The sequence below is a fragment of the Ursus maritimus genome, unplaced genomic scaffold (genome assembly GCF_017311325.1).
Source record: "Ursus maritimus isolate PB19 unplaced genomic scaffold, ASM1731132v1 scaffold_1, whole genome shotgun sequence".
Lineage (NCBI taxonomy): Eukaryota > Metazoa > Chordata > Mammalia > Carnivora > Ursidae > Ursus > Ursus maritimus.
In genome coordinates, this window is record NW_024423343.1 from 45,317,581 (window position 1) to 45,330,938 (window position 13,358).

Sequence of the window (13,358 nt, forward strand, 5' to 3'; positions counted from 1 at the left end):
TTTCAGCAGAAATGAAAGTTTGGCTTATCCACTGGTAAATGGTCTCATTTGGTAGAGGCAAGGGGTAAGAGAATCATTGAAGAGTGGCAGAAATCAGCTGTAACTGTCAACTTTAGCCTCATTGATGATGACAGAGAAAGGGACTATAGTAGCTATATTTTTATGTTACGTAATAAGTTATTTTCTACAACATCCCTTTTTTTTCTCTACCACTTTATGTGGAGAACACAAGAGTACTAGTTTTAGATTTTAGGTGAGAATAAGAACTCATTAATGGCACCCTTTGATGATAAGGTAGCTGATCAGACTTCATGCTTTCTAATGGAGAGAAAAACTTCAGAAAGAAAACAAGAGTGGACACTGAAGGGCAAAAAGAGTAGACTGGCATAAGTATATTTGCTCTTTCAGATTCAATTCACCTCCTTTCTCTACTATGCCCTGTTTCTTCAGGAGGCTGATCCCTATAGAACACATCAATAAGATCACCATTTACACTAGTTTGCGGTTCAAGTCAGTCTTTGGGGAGTCCTGGCGAGAAGTGAAAAGGAGACAGAGAGAGACAGAAATATAGAGAGAGACTAAGAGAGAGACAAGGAGAGAGAGGAGAGGAGAGACATATCAAAGTATGTATCCCCATGGTTCTCTCTTTGCGAAATTCCCTTGAACTGTCAATGTCCTTCACATAAAGGTCCCATCAACAAAGTGGCTCCTCTCAAGGTGGTCCGCTGTATCATGACTTTTTTTTCTTCTTCTGGATTCTAGTTTCCTCCCTCCTTTTGCCACTTTAGGCATAGGGGTACTGATAGTAAGTTGCTGTTAGGCCTAGATCCCACATTATTCTTGTGTTCCCCCCCCAAAATTTGTAATTAGTACTTTTGGGAATAAACTCTTTGAATTATCTAAATGTATGTGAGCTATTTGTTTCCTGTAGGAACTCTGACTATCTATTTTCATTTCACCCTAAGAGTAGAACATGCTGAAGATAGAGGAGATTCAGGTCACCAAAAAATCAGCAAGCAGAATGTAAATGCAGGAACAGGGAAACCAGGGCAGAGAGACAAACCCACAAAGTGCAGTACTTCACCAGTAGAAACACAATTTGTTTTACATATATTTATGTTATATATATATATATATATATATATATATATATATAGTATAACATATAATTTGTAGTAGACACTTTATACAATATATTGAAACAATAGACTAACCAACATTCTTTTTAAAAATAGAGAGATATCACATAAACTTATGGTAAGAACTTTCTGCTGAAAACAATGATTCATGTAAAAGAGGCATTGCAACTCAAATCAGCATGTGTAAAGAACAACATACGACAAAAAGGAACCAGCAACAACTTGAGTAATACCACAAACAAAGGACATCCCATCAGGACAGTACAAGACTACTCATGTTTATACCTGTCTGAGGGGATTTCAGTCTCTTAATGTGGACAAAACTGTAAATGAATAATATTATATTCTTTTGTATAACATGAATTTTCAATTAAACATTATTGACTGTATTGTGATTTACATCTGATTTACAGTGTAAATTACACTGTGATTTACAGCGTACACAATACACTGTATTGTGATTTACAAAACTTTTAAGTGTATTCATAAGGTTCTAAATATTTTTTAAAAACTTAGAAAAATACGAGATATTATGGCAGGTAGAGTAAGTAGATGCAAATAGTGTAAATAGGGTATAGGTCAATAGGTTTATCATCTGAGCTGTGTGTTCCTGACCATATTGTGTTTTACTCTTAAGATACTGCGTCTTAGAATTAATTTGGAGAGGGAAATGATAGCACCATTATGAAGAATATATTTTCTTAAGAATTGTTACAGATATCTATGTATGCTGCAAGTTATTCATAAATGAAAAACATTTATGGAAAAAACAAACAAGCTAACTTTACTCCATTAAATGATGAGAGTTTGCCTCTAATATTGAAAGCTTACACTTCTCTAAGAGTTCCTGGTCATATTAATTTCCCATTGCACTTCATTTTTTATCTGAAACAAGATTATATATGAAACAAGATTAAACAAGTTATATAATTTTACTTATTAGTGTGATGTTCTGTAGTTTTTAGACAAAGCATATTTACATTCCTTTTAATATACCCCCATGAAAATAGTGCTTGTGAATTTTTTATCTTGAACCAAATGTTTTCTCTCTATCATATCTCTGAAATAGTTACTGAGTCAGTTATATTATGTGACAGATTTATTTTTTAAAAACTGAACAAACTCTCTAAAAAATGGTTAAGCTGGGGCGCCTGGGTGGCACAGCGGTTAAGCGTCTGCCTTCGGCTCGGGGCGTGATCCCGGTGTTACGGGATCGAGCCCCACATCAGGCTCCTCTGCTATGAGCCTGCTTCTTCCTCTCCCACTCCCCCTGCTTGTGCTCCCTCTCTCGCTGACTGTCTCTATCTCTGTCGAATAAATAAAAAATAAAAAATAAAAATAAAAAATGGCTAAGCTGTACAATAGGTCCATCTATTATGCTATGTTCTGGGTGAACTTCATAATTTATAATAATAATTATGGCATTAAAAATGCCAAGTATGGTGTAAACTGAAGTTATTAGTGAAACTGGTGATAGAAAAATATATATGGACATGGACATAGATACAGATTTGATGGAGATAAAGATACAGGAAGAGAATTTTAATTTCAGTCACTACTTGATATAAAATAAAAGTACAACTTTATGCTATGCTTATGTTCTAAACTTCTAAAAATAAATAATGCTGACTTCTTCAAAAGTCAAACTAAAATAGACAATATCAATTTTATCCACAGGCTAATAAAAGAAATATCTCACTTTTTATCCAAAAAATTTTTAAAAGATTTATTTATTTATTTTAGAGAGAAAGAGAGAGCTGGGGGAGGGGTGGAGGAAGGGCACAGGGAGAGGGAGAGAAAAACCCTAAGCATACTCCACGCTGAGCACTCAGCCCCACCCAGGGCTTGAACCCATGACCCTGACATCACGGCCTAAGCAAAAACCAAGTCAGAGGCTTAACCAGCTGTGCCACCTAGACGCCCCTCAGTCAATAATTTTTACAGATGCATTGATAAATTATCATTATTAAGTAAAACATACAATTCAAGTTTCCAAGTCAAAATTATATTATAGTTTAAGATTTGAATTGAAATTACTTTGGGAGAATACTAGAGGGAGCAAACAATTGAGTTAGAGGCAGCAAACTTCAGAGGGCTCTCTCAGAAAGAGTCCGAGAGGGAGATAAGGCATTTATCTTGGGGGGTTTTGACTACTAGGAAACAGTGTGGTAGCCAATACCTAAAATTGCTTTCTAAAATCTCATCATCAATATTTTTAAATCTAAGTAATTTATTCATAACTACTGTGATTTGTTGCAGCTTATTAAGAACCTGGGGTGTTACAGATCTTGCCTGGTTTAGACAGTAGGAGGTTACATTATCAGCTTCATATGAATCATCTACATATGAAGAACAGAATTGTTTGTAATTTTTGATGCCTTATAACTTCACCCCTCTCTTAGAAAACTGGTGGTTTGCGTTGAAGTTTTCTCCCATTGAAAATAATTCTTTGTGACAATTACTATAACTAGAATCTATGTTTAAATTGCAAAGCATTGATTAAATATACAGCCTTGACAACTGACTTAACTCGTCCATGTCTGATTTCTGCATCAGCTTACTCAGCATACAGTTCAAACTGTCTAATGTCCTGTCTATCTAGGCAGGAAACTAAAAAGTTACATTTCCCAGATTCCTTGCAACTATGGCTCTGGTTGTGATTTAGATGTTTCTAAAGAGATGCATTTGTTTGAGACTTAAGAAGAAAATCACCAGAGAAGAGAGGCTAAGCCTAAGGTTTCTCTTTTCTTTAAATGGATCAAGGAGAAGCCAACCATTGCACAGCAGTTTTCTGATCCCTAGTCTCTAGCCAAGGCGGTGGGTTCCTAGAGCCATGAATTCTGCTGGTTGTTGCCTTGCTCCAAGACTGACAAGAGTAGTGTGATTCTAGAACCAGTGATCAGATTCCTCAGATTGTGTTTGTCATAGATAGAACCTTCAGTGGGCTGGTTCTGTGGTGTTCTGCTGGAAGTGATTCTTAGGAGTCCAGCTTATTGACCGATCCTCCAGCCTTTTCCATAATTGTGTAAGTACCATTCTCTATATTAAATCTCTCTTTGCTTAAATTAGATAGGAGGATCACCATTAACCTTACTTGAACCCATACTAAACATTAATGCAATGGGCTATTAAGCAGATAAAATGTGGGTGATGACTATAAAGCAATTCAGAGTTCAGTGCTTGGCTATCAGTAAATGTTAGAAAAATTCATAGAGACATCTCTTAGTGAATATATTTTACTTGTATAACCATATATCTTTTATTATGGAAGCAAAATCAAAGATTCTCTATATATTTTGCCAGAATTTTGAGTTAATTTTCCAGTGTCAATAAGTTATTTTTACTTTTGACTTGTGTGATTTTACTTCTCTTTATTATGCTCTTCGTTTCCACAAAAGCCTAATGCAAACATGGCCAAGCCAATTGAAATTTGAAGAATCAGTCTAGATGGGTCATTGCTGGTGGTGTCAGTAATTGATTTAGATTGTCAAAAGGTAAATTGAAAAGTGGTTTATTCTTGTAACTGATCAATGTTGTTACACTGTAATTCATTGATTTCACTGTGTTATACACATACTAATATTTATCTTTAAAATCTGGAATTGTTTCAAACACATATTTAAAGTAATTTTGTTTGGCTTTTCCTTGCATCCAATGAAGAATTATAGGCTATGAAAATACTTCCAATAAATGAAGGAAAATAGATGGCTTTTTATGTAGTCTTATTTGTCAGACATAAAGGCTCAAGAAAATGAAAAATAAAAGCCATTTGCTAAGTTATGCAGAAAGTAAATAAATGCATAACAAATTATTTTATATAATGTAATACTGAACAGTATAAACATGCACACACACATATATGAATGCCACCTGCATATACATATGTGCACTAGTATACATGAGTTATGATCATGTAAAAGGCAGAATTAACTGTATCCTCATCCAATGCAAAAATATTATCAGCTATACAAGGACTCTTCCTCAATTTTTAAAAAAGATTTTATTTATTTATGTAGAGAGAGCAGAGGGAAGGGGAGAGGGAGAGGGAGAGAGAGAGAATCCCAAGCAGACTCTGCCCAACACCAGCCTCTATCTCACGACCCTGAGATCATGATCTGAACTGAAATCAAGAGTCAGATGCTTAACTGACTGAGCCACCCAGGTGCCCCTCTTCTGCAATTTCCATTTCATGCTTTTTCCTTCACCATTGGTTTTTGTCCCCCTTGCTGTCCACTCTAATGTACATGCCATAGGTCTTTCATATGTATGTACCCTTATTGCTTTTAATGATGTTATCTGAAGTATGTGTTTTAATTTGGACAAATGATATTTACCTACAATATAATTTCTCCAATTTTTTTTCATTCAACATTATAGTTGAAGATCTTTGCTTTGTGTTCATCTAGTTCCAAATCCTCATTTCTACACAGTATTCCATTTCCAATCATTTTCAATTTTTCTGTTCATGGACACATAAGTGTCCCCAATTTCCTGCTACCCCAGTCATGCAATAATGGATAATGGCAGTGGCATTTGGGCAAACCCTCAGCAGTGGGACTGCAGTGTCAGAGGAAACACACAGTTACAATTCCACTAAGGCTTGGTAGTTAGCCTTCCATGGCCGCTCTTTCAGTTTACACGCTCGTCAGCAAGATAAACCTGCTCTCAATTTTCTGTATTCATTTCAACACTTGGTATTATCTGACTTGTTATTTATTTCATTCCCAATGCTTATAACCTGATAGCTAGTAAGAAAATATATAATTGTATCTATCTAAACCAAGAGCATTTTTAATAGTTAACTGCAAAGAAAAAAATTATGGTTACTATTATAGTTACTATGTAACTATTATAAAAATAGTTAAGATAACTGCAAAGTTAACTGCAAAGACATAAATCATGAACAGGTTATGCTAGGCAAGACAGGACACTCACCCTGCAACGCTGATGTTTTAAATATTTGTATTTAATTATTTGATTATTTGTAAAGTTGAACATCGTCTCATAGACACATTAGCCAGCAGATTAATTCTTCTAATAAATATCTGTCTCCTCTGTTTTTCTCCTAGTTTCCTTTTTCTTATTAGTTTCCTTTTTCTCATTACTCTATATTTGAGGTTCCGTTCCCTTGGTATCAGTTATCTTCTCCCACTCTGTAATTCACCTTCTTCCCTTCTCTATTGTTTCCTTCACTGGAGAAATGTTAAGTAAATCTATTTCCATTCTTTGGGGACTTCAACAATACTTCATTACATCATAGTAACAAAAAGTCTCTCTTATTTTTAGTATGAGCACTATATTTTACCTTTCACATTGAGGTTTTTGATCCACCTAATGCATACTTTTATGTTGATTTGATTTCCAGGTAAGCTTTATTTTTCTATAGGTGTGATAAGCCAGTTTCTCAGTCCCACCTCCTATACAATCTGTCCTTGCCCCACAAATTTGTTAAACCACAACAGCCATATAGGGAGTTCCCTTGTATTCATGGAACATTGGTTTCTGGACTGTTTTATTACATTGTTCTAGTGTTTGTTTTTTTTGTTTTGTCACATGCACATATATGAGGTTTTGGTTGTTATATCTTTACATGGTGTCTTAATATCTGATAAAGGAGATATCCTTGTGTTTAGAACTCTCTTTGCTATTTGTGGCCAATAACTCTTACATGAAAAATTTTAAATCAAGTAATCAAATTCAACAAACATTCTTCTGGAATGTTCATTTTAATTGTATTGAATTCATACATAAGTTTGAATGCCAGAAGCTTTATAGGGGGTATCTACAAATACCATCACCATGGTATTCAGAAGATAAGTTAATATCCTCACACATGATTCATGCTTATTTTTTTCCTTCTAAATCTGATGGTAGAACAACTGGAAGGTAGAATCTAGGTCATATCTAGCTTAGGAGAGTCGGAGAAATTGTGTTTATGTTTTATAGAAGATAAGCTGGGAAGCTGGTATCTATGCTGAGGGTCCCAGTTCAGAGCATCTGTCCCAAGGATAGTAAGCATTAAAAAAATTTACTCCTACCTATATCTCATGTTTCCCACCCACACACACTCTAATTTCCTCCTTACAGGGCAAATTTTAGGAAAAAATTCTGTCTTCCATGGTGTTTCTAGAGAAAAAAAAATAATATATATATATATATATTGGCGGGCACAAGCATTCTGGACTTCTTGTCAGTCAAAGCCTATTGCAAATTAATAAATTGGTATTCTATGTTAGTTTGTCACATGACTTTCTAGAAAAATGAACGTTTATCATTAGACATTATAAAAACATCAAGTTTCTAGATCTTAAAATAATGAGCTATAGAGCTTGTAAAGATAGCTGCCATAAATACTTCCGTCAATGTATGCATGCACCTTTAATGTGGTTTTACACTCTCCCATTCCCAGGTGATGTTTATTTCCCATTCCTTTGAATCAGGGCTGGCCTTCTAACTTGCAGTTTCCAGTATGATCTTAGAAACCTCAGGTAATTATTTGAAGAAGTGGGGGCCAGACTCCTGAAGGATGAGAGAGATGACAACATGGCTTACAATCAGCACCAAACTCAGAAGTGTGAATTGGACTGTCTTAGGCCATATAGCTCCGGCTGAGCTCTTAGCTGACCAAAGCCATGGTCCTGGTGAGACCAGAAAAAGACCATCTAGCAAAACCCATCCAAATTTCTGATCCACAGATTAGAGTAAATAAAATGGTAGTTGTTAAACCAGGCTTGGAAAACCACAACCTGCAGGCCAAATCCAGCTTTCGAGTTATTTGTGTATGGTACTTCAACCTAAGAATCATTTTGATATTTTTAAGAGACAATAATAATAACATGCAAAAGCAACTAACTGCATGCGGTCCACACAGTGTAAAATCTTTACTATCTCGCCTTTACACCTGTTTTAAGCCACTATGTTTAGGTTGTTTTTATGCAGAAATATATAAAATCCATGTCAAAACTTGAAACTTGCTTGTCAAATGAAGCAAAATGATTCTTTGTTAGAACTAAATTTAAAAGAAAATCTGCATACATCGAAGGGAATTTTACTCCTTCTCACTCAAACTGCATGCATAAATACTCATATATATCACTTATAATGAAATTATCAAGAGCATGTATGGATATAAAAGCATTTGATTAATGATAAGATACTAAAGTATAAGGTGTGATGATTGATTTTGAGAATAGAGAGGCAATGATGACTAGCTTCTGGATCATAGAGGACTGTACAGCAAAGGTAGTTTCCAAAGTAACCTAGCATTAGAAAGCATGAGAAAATTGGGGCACCTGGGTGGCTCAGTCGGTTAAGTATCTGCCTTTAGCTTGGGTCACGATCCCAGGGTCTTGGGATTGAGCCTCTCCTCGGGCTCCGTGCTCAGCGAGGAGTCTCCCTCTCTCTCTCTGCCTCCTTCTCCCCTACGTGTGTTCTCTCTCTCTCTATGTCAATTAAATAAATTAATTTTTTAAAAAACCCAAAACAAAACACAAGAAAATAAATCTGCCAAGAAAAACATAAGCTTCATTTCAAGACACATTTTAATGTTTTACAGATTTTCCATTGATTTCCTACTTTTAAATACATGGTCAAGAATTAATTAAAGCAATAATTGCTTATTTCAGCTACACAGACATACATGTTGAATCATATTAACTTTGTTTAATTTAGCGTAGCTAATGTAGGGTGAGTATGTAACTTTTCTATTAACAGCATTTTAGCCTTACGTGCTATTTTTAAAGATAGATAGATGATGATGGATAGATAGATAGATAAATTTAGTTGTTCTTTGGTTACCATCATTTTCATAACACTAATATACTCCTTAAGTTATTATTAACTGCTTGGATTCCCAGGCATAAGCTTTCTAATTATGTTCCCCGAGTTGTGACCTAAAGACCTTAATCACCATTTATCTGAAGAAATGCATATTATATAAATATTTCCAATATGATGAAGTGCACATTTTTACTATGCATTCTTTGCTATACAAATTCTGTTATGCACATTAATATGTGCTAGTGTCTTGGTTCCATAAAAATCAGGAATAGTAGGTATGAGATCATGTCATGGTATAAGGTTCCTTCCGACTTCTGCCATGCTTAGCTGATGCCCTTATTTACATGCTGTAAGGTGGTTCATCATCAGTGGCATTCCCAAAAGTAGCTTCAAGGGAGGTTAGAAAAAATGACCTTTATTTGAGAAGCCATAAGTTTACTTTTAAAAATGTTATTACTGGGGCACCTGGGTGGCTCAGTTATTAAGCGTCTGCCTTTGGCTCAGGGCGTGATCCCACAGTCCTGGGATCGAGCCCTGCATCAGGCTCCTTTGCTGGGAGCCTGCTTCTTCCTCTCCCACTCCCCCTGCTTGTGTTCCTTCTCTCGCTGGCTGTCTCTATCTCTGTCAAATAAATAAATAAAATCTTTAAACAAAAATAAAATAAATAAAAATGTTATTATTATAAGAGAAGTAGAGAATGGATCTTCAGTAGACTGAGCACGTACCCCAGTTTGCTATGTACGTTCAGGTAAAAATATACCTGTTCTTCTGGAATCCATTCAGATTTAAGCCCCTTCACTGTCAGAACACTTCCAAGTTGGAAAATAAACGTTATGGTTATCCTAATATTGGAGGGAAAGTAGCAATCTCCCCTACAGACAGTATTATATTTAAAAATGCTCTCCTTAGTACCAGTATCAATAAATCTTAGATTTATACCTACTTACCATGGTAAGTAGTTTCAATTGCCAATTGTCTTTCTTCATTACCTATATTTTTATATCCCTATTTCTCAGATAAAGTCAACTTCTTTTCTTTATCTACTATTATAATTCAAATTTGATCCTATTTGTTCCACACGACTATCAGATAATTTATACTGATGGAAATATTCTTTCCATTGATAATAAACTAATTATAGATAGTTGCAGGACAAAAACTCTCATTACCATTTCTCTTATTAACATCACTGAAATGTATTCATTCCCATTTCACCATGGCAAATGAGGTTCTGGTATGCAAAGCTTTAGAAATCAACGGAATACCATGGTGGATGGTTGCATGAGTCACTCTGTATCTATATTAAACACAACCTATCCCTTAAAAAAGCCATAGATTTTATTAGACTGTAAAAAAGATTTATATTTGCAGGTTTTACTGCAAAAAGAAATTTCATAACTGTTTTTGAATATGTATTACTTAAGTGTCTTCCTCTCCCACTCCCCCTGCTTGTGTTCCCTCTCTCGCTGGGTGTCTCTCTCTGTCAAAATAAAAATAAAAATAAAAATCTTTGAATATGTATTACTTAAGTGACCAACACTGTCATTCACATGATTTTTATTTTCTTTTTTTGTTCCTTCCAAAATATTTATTCTTTGAAGTGAACCCCAATTTTTCATACACCTTTATCATGTAAAGTTGATCACGTACTGTGAGTTTCAAGTATTTGCTAGCAAACAACTGTCTCAGCAAAACATCATGGGTCGTTAAGATTTCTGATTCATTGTGCATAAGTATACTACTTCATATGTTTTCCTGCCTGTGACTTAAGACTACCATTTTTGTCAGTCTATATTTTTGAAGATTTTTGTTCAAAATCATCTTCCAAGGACCAATAATGAATGCTACTGATGGATATTGCTTTGCATAGATAGGACAATGTCTCTTCTATCTATGTACTCTCTGTAGAACACTCAACAAACCAGGTTCATAGCTAGATAATTGCTTGTTATATAAAGTATCTTTTAAATTAGAAAGGATCATACATAAGAAAGCATTTGTGGTACATTAAGAGAATGTACTGAATCTTAGTTGTTTTATTTTGTCTGTCTGCTTTATTTGATTCTGTGCTCTTTTCATTATGTTACGTTTAGGTGTTTAGAAATCCTGTATCCTAATTCTGAGCTGGAAATCCCAGAATGTTTTTGTCCTGTTGCATTTCCATTTAATACAGAATTCTAAAGTTGTGTTCCAGTTCCAAAATGAAAATGCGAATACCTAGAACAATTTTGTTTCCCTTGGAAAGTTCCATGCAACCCCAGAATTACTTGTATTCTGAGAGTCTTGTAGTCTCCCCAGCAAGCTGTTTTTTTGTGCCTATAAAACCCATGACGCTGAGAAAAGCTAGCATGGAGAAAATGGGGGATTCATTGTTATATAAATCCAATCAGGTGCATAGCAAAATAACTTGCATAAACAATTAACAAGACTCAGAAATATTATGTTATGTGACTAATATAAACACACTGGAAGTGCCATCCATTTAAGACTTAGGGATAGATATTTAACAGAGTAATTAGTTATGTCCTTCAGTCCAGAGAATAATTAAGTAAATTATTTATCAATTATAATTTATTTTAGAGTTTTATCCCTATCTCTCCAAATGAATTTTTAATAATATTCCTTATGATTATAATGACTTTTCATATTAAACATTTTACAGTGTCAGTCATTGCCTAACCAAAGTTTCATCATTAAATACATTTTTATGAATAATTTTATATATGTTATTGGACATTAGCAATCAATAAAGCTGATACTGTGCTGCTTTCAGAAAGTTTATAGCCCCATAGAGCGATCTAAGATAATGTAAAATAAGAGGTTCTAACTGAGCATAGGAGTCCTTAAGGAAAGTATGCTTAAGGTGGAATAGTTTAGCCAGACAATGGGGTGGTGGGTGGGACGTGTTCAAAGCATGGAAGGACAGCTATAGAAACTGTTTCAGCATAAGGCACATTTGCAAGAGAAACTGATCTGTATAGGCAGTTTTAGCTGCTGGTTATAGTATCTGGTGATTATATGGAGGTTGGAATAAACTGCTTTCTTTCAAACATCTTTTTCCTAAGGGAAAAAAATTTAAAAGGAAAATTTGGGGTATATATATCAGATTGCAATGGAAAGGTGTCTATAGGATGAATTTATTCCATATTAAGCACATAGATTTTTAGTACTTGAGTATATATAAATATATATTTATATGCATATATGATTTAAAATGTTTTGTAAGTAATAGAATACTTTCAAATTTTTAAACGTTCTACTTATTAGCCATGTACCACACATAGACTAAATCCTCTATCTTGAAAAAAATTATTGTTCAAAAAACTTTTTTAGTTCTGTATAGTCTTCCTAATTATTTGTACTCTTTGAAATATGTCTGTAAGCTTAGGAAGAAACTTATATCTTACAAATTAAACAAATGTTTTCCTAATTATTGATATCCTATGTAGCTTGGACCTAAACCTAAACCTAATTGACAGTTTCTTAACAATGTGGATTTTCTTCTTTTAATAAAGTGCTTATTTATAAAATGTTCTAAATCATTGTCTTTATGAACAAAACAGTCATTTTGGTAAAGCAACAGTGACATCCAGTGACAACTGAGATTTATTCAAGGAATACTGTTTAGATTTGCCATACAAACAAAAGAAAAAGTGTTATTAAACTGCACACTTTTTTCTATTTGTTTTAAATGTCCAAAGAATGTATCCATATGCAGTACATATTAATAATCAATCAATCAATCATTTGGTGAAAATAAAAACCAGATGATCATTTAGAGAATGAAAAAACAAGCCATGTACTGAGAGAAAATATTTGCAAAGCATGGCTGATAAATGACTTGCACCCAAAATGTACAAAGAACTCTTAAAATGCAATGTCCTGTGTCACAAGGGAATTGCAAATTAAAACAATGTATCACTACACACCAATTAGAATGGCTAATATACAAGACATCTTATACCAGCTGCTGGTAAGTATACAGCGCAACAGGAATTCTCATCTTTGCTGGTGGGAATACAAAATGTCCAGCTACCTGCTGCCAAAGCTAAGCTAAAAACAGTCTTATCATTCGATCCAGCAATTATGCTCCTTGGTATTTACTAATATACACTGAAAACTTATGTCCACACAAAAACCTACACACAAATATTTATAGCAGCTCTATTCATAATCACCCCAAACTGGAAGCAACTAAAATATCTTTCGGTAGGTGAGTGGATAAACAGTTGTGGTACACCCACACAACAGAGTGTTATTTAACCATAAAAGGAAATGAGCTATCAAGCCACAAAAAGGCATGGAGCAAAGTTAAATGCATATTTCCAAGAAAAGGAAGCTAGTCTAAAAAGACTATGTACTGCATGATTCTAATTATATGACATTTTGAAAAAGATAAAACCATAGAGAGATTAAGATGTTTAGTGGTCATCAGAAGAG